General features: G+C 60.6%; 1 protein-coding gene across 2 annotated transcripts in view; it reads right to left on the reverse strand.

The window, feature by feature from the left end:
• The window catches only part of ACLY (ATP citrate lyase), a 29,203-nt gene extending 26,970 nt beyond the window's left edge, over positions 1–2,233 (reverse strand). For both annotated transcript variants that reach the window (XM_063354802.1, XM_063354803.1), the window contains exon 1: positions 2,113–2,233. The gene's annotated coding sequence lies outside the window, so the exon portion shown is untranslated. The remainder of the gene's footprint in view (positions 1–2,112) is intronic.
• Positions 2,234–4,349: the final 2,116 nt, after the last annotated feature.

Here is a 4,349-nt window from a genome sequence, read left to right on the forward strand (position 1 = left end):
AGATCGCGCTTTGGAGGGCTCAGAAGCACCGATTCCCTCAAAAGATCACCTGTCAAATACGAAAAAAGAAGTTATGCCTGGGGAAAGTTTCTTGAGCGTACTGACAAGAGAAAAAGCGTTGATGGTTGCAAGCTAGGCAAGGTTCAAAGACCTGGATGTCGCGTTTGCTGTGACACAACTGACTTATCTGCCCCAATACACTAGCGACCAGCTGAAGGAAAAAGGCAAGAGAGTCCAAAGAAGAAGCTGGGGAAGCCACAAGAGATGTTCTTGACAACAGAACCCAGGCAAAGTCTCCTTGACTCCCAAAGGGATCAGGTGGTGTGGCACTACTCAGTGCAATATGGTCTATTCTGCAAGGGTGGAAAAAAAATAATTAAAAGACATCAATGTGGTTTATTTTTCTTTAAACCCTTTCTGTTCTCGGAGGTTTAACTCTGAGCTCCACCGGTTTGTGTTCATACAGAACATGTCGTTCACGTACGCAATTTACTTCGATCCAAACCGGTGCCATGCTCCAGTCATGCCGGAGCGATGCTTTTGCTGCGAGAAAAGGACTCCCTCTCCACTAGAGGTTTTATGCCCTCTCTCTCTCTTGAATTATGTCAACAGAACCAGACTGTAAAGCAACTTTCCTCCTCCATCCCCGGTCACTCATTAACACAGTTCCAGATCAGCCACTGCTTTCAGCCCCCAGCAACGTGAGGAGTTACATCAGGTTCCACCTGGCAAACAGGGGAGCTTTCACCAGAGGACAGGGAGGGAGGGCTGGAGGGAAGGGGCCAAGGGATCGCTCGGGATCGCTCCGTGCCAGGCGTTGTGAAATACCTGGTGCCGTGCGGGTGTGATGCAAGGCAGGTGGGTGCCCAGCGCTGGAGGAGGCTCCCTGCAGATGTGTAACCTTTGAGAACAAAAATCTGGCTAACGGAGAGCAGCAGACAGGCCCCAAACACCCTGGTGACCATCTAGCGCCAGTAGATGGATCTTTGGAATCCTGTCTTTGAAGGCCATCTTATTCTGCAGCTTCAGGGAAGGTCCTCAACAAGTTTGTTCCCTAAATCTTTCCCCAAGTCACCTGCGGAGTAGACGACAGCAACATGTGGCTGGGCAGGACTCCCCACAGTGGCCGTCCTTCGTACCAGGTCCTGCTCCAAGCGGAGCTGGTAACGGCAGGATGGAGAGCAGCGTGGTCGCACAGAGGTCTCACACGCGGAAAATTCCCCAGGGCTTGAATTACAGCGTTAGGCAGCGGAGCTGATATTCAGAGCTCCAGACTCAATTAAGGAAATTCAAGAGGGATCTACGATATTCAGGTTGCACGCAAGTTTTCAGTCTTTAGACGTTATGGCAGACAACAAACGCGGTTTAACAGAGAGAAAAGAGAAGCCCATACAAGAGGAAGAGAATTTCCAGAGCAGCAAGACAAACAGCAGGTGTTTGCAGGTAGCAAACAAAAGCGCTGGAAAACAGCCATTTCACAGCTCCTGCAGCTGTCAGATCTGTCCACGGGAAGAGAGAGAGACACCCGAGGCTCTTCACCCTCCTGCCAGCAGGAGAAGCCAGGGTGAAAAGAGATCCCGACATCCCAACTACCACAGAGGGATTTTCCTGCTGGAAAAGGGATTTCTGGGTGCGGGATGATGGGAAACGAACAGACAGAGACGAAACCAGCTTAGACAACTACCCCCAACCCCTCCTTAACCGTACCCAGCCCAACCACACTATTTCCTCAAAACCCTCCGGTTTACCAGACACGAACATCTTCAATTTATTTTTTTTTTTTAAAACCCCTTTTTGATGATGGAAGAAACTTCCCGCCTCCCTGAAGGTCAGGGGCGGGGACGTTCGGTTCTCTCCCGCACCGGGACGCTCTCTGCTCGTCTCCCGCTGTACGAGCGGGCTAGCAACTAGCGGCTACGACCACCGAGCCGCGCTACCGGGCCGCCGCTCGCCCCCGGCCCCGGCTCCCCGGCCGGGGCCGGGGGCGAGCGGCGGCCCGGTAGCGCGGCTCGGTGGTCCCAGGCGCCCTCCCTCAGCCTGGCCACCCCACCACCGCCCAGACCGATCCGCAGCCGCCCTCCTGGGCGAGCTACAGTCGCCCCCGCCACTCACCCACTCGCCCGTTCCGCCGCCCCGCACAGTGCCCGCCGCCCGCCCGCCGCCGCCTTTTGTTCGCTGCGGCGCGGCGCGGCCTCCACCCCCCTTCCGGCCCATCGTGCTACGGGCCACGGCGCCTTCCCATTGGCTGGCGGCGCCGTCACGTGGGGCTTGCCTGAGCGGGCGGGGCGCACACCCATTGGTCGGTGCGAGTGGGGCGCGGCCGCGGGGCATTGTGGGAGTTGTAGTTCCGCGCCACCACCGCCTCCTGGCTCCCGCCCTCCACCGGCCGTGACCCACCCCACCCCCCCCGCCCGGGTCCCGGTGGGGACAACAGCGCTGACGTCAAGAGGGAGCAAAGGGCTGGCGTCACCCCGCCGTCACGCTCTGCCGTCGGGGAGAAGAGCGGAGAGGCCTCCCCCCACCTGGCTCCGGGCCCCGGAGCAGCCCCATAAACCACCCCCTCGCAGCCTGTACCGGCGGGCCCACGGGCACCGTGCACCCCTCCAGGCCTGCCCACACCCGCACCCCGGTGGAGGCAGGCCCAGGCGTTCCTTCCCCAGCACCGAGAAACCTCTCAGGGGAGTGTTGTGACTGCAGGGACGGGAGGGGCCCAGCGGTGCCCACGGTGGGGAGCAGCAGATGGAACTGGGGGTCACCGGCTCTGCAGCAGTGCGAGCCCCCAGGACGCGGCCAGCAGGTGCTTCTCACACACACGGGGCAGCGTAACACAGATCAGACACAACAGGCAGGAGAAAGAGCCATTTCTGAAGCCTCGTGCAGCCACTCTGCCTCCCTGCTCCTGACTGCCCCAAGCCTCTAAGGGCAGACATCATGTCTCTTCCCTTGCCAGAAATAATCATCGCACATTCATTTTTTCCCTGGTATTTCCAACCTCTGACTAAAGCATGTGTCAGTAACGCTGAAGGGACGCACGCTGGGGTGGTCTCTCTGACGAGAGCAGGCAGTTTTGCTCCAGAGGCGAGGTCTGCTGTGGGCGGTGTGACATTGTCACCAGGCTGGAGCACAGGCCTGCTGCAGCCATGCAGGGGACCGGAGGACACAGACATGATGCTCCTGCCTGCCTCGTTGGGAAAAGTATGTCACACCCTGCGATGCCAGCGGGGAAAGTCTCTGCAGAAAACAGTTACGAAGGCTTAAACTGTCTGAAACTCCCTGCCCGCCTCCCTGGGGACAGGGGTGTGTCCCACTGCCCTCCCACTCCGGGGCTCAACTGGTGTTTGTCTCACCACCCTCGCGTGACACCCTGCCTCCCTCCCACGCCGCGGAGCTGTGCGGCTGCTCCAGCTCCGTCCCAGCAGCCCGGGGAGCCAGGACAGGTGCTGCCATTCCTGAGCTGCATCCAGAGCCCAGCAGCCCCGATTTCCCCGTGGTGAAGTTAAGTCTTACAGGCTCGGAGCAGCCTCCGAGTCCCTGAGCAGCACAGGCACGTCACACCCGCTCTGACTCACTTGGCAGGAACAAACTGCTTCAGACATTCCTCTTGGCAGGGTCTCACCCAAGGCCAAAATAAAGTCAGGACTAAAGTCGCTGATAGGAGGAGAGAAGCAGCAGCATCTCTCATCCATCATTTGCTTGTCTCGAACTGGACACTGCAGTGATGAAACTGGTCACAGGGGCCACCAGCAAATAGAGAGCTCTGGATACGCTTATCCCAGGGAGGCGGGGGGCTCCCGGGCAAAATCCCCGCGGTCGCAGCGGCTCCTGGCCTGGCTGAGTGGAGGAACCTGTTCCACCTGACGCTCAGCAGCAACCCCGGCCTTCGCCGGGCTGCTCTTGTGAAGCAGTTTCACCAGGCGCTCCCACACCCCGATTCTGGCCATGCCTCTAGCGCGGGGCTTTGGGAACGCGGGTGCCAGAACAAACCCCGGCACGGGGGCCGGATCCTGGGTCGGTCGATCCGTCGGGGTGGGCCAGGAAAGGCGAAGCACGACTCGCCGCCAGCCCCCGCCGTGCAGCCCCGGGCGCCGCCGGTCAGGGCTCGCACGCGTTTGGGCGGAAAACCGGCGTTTCCTTCTCCCCACCCCAGCCGCGCAACCACGCGTGCCCCGCCTCCCCCGCACCGCCGTGCTTGAGCGGACTCGCCGTGAACGGCGCGGCCGGGAAGGGCGCCCCCGGCTGCGGGGACACAGCGGGCGGCCCTTCCCGGGACCCAGGCGTGGCGCAGGCCCCCGCGGCCGGAGGGACGCACCCCCCGCCCCAGCGAGCCGCGCCGCCAGCCCGGGGACCGG

Source organism: Chroicocephalus ridibundus, chromosome 17, assembly GCF_963924245.1.
Source record: "Chroicocephalus ridibundus chromosome 17, bChrRid1.1, whole genome shotgun sequence".
In the NCBI taxonomy this organism is placed as follows: domain Eukaryota; kingdom Metazoa; phylum Chordata; class Aves; order Charadriiformes; family Laridae; genus Chroicocephalus; species Chroicocephalus ridibundus.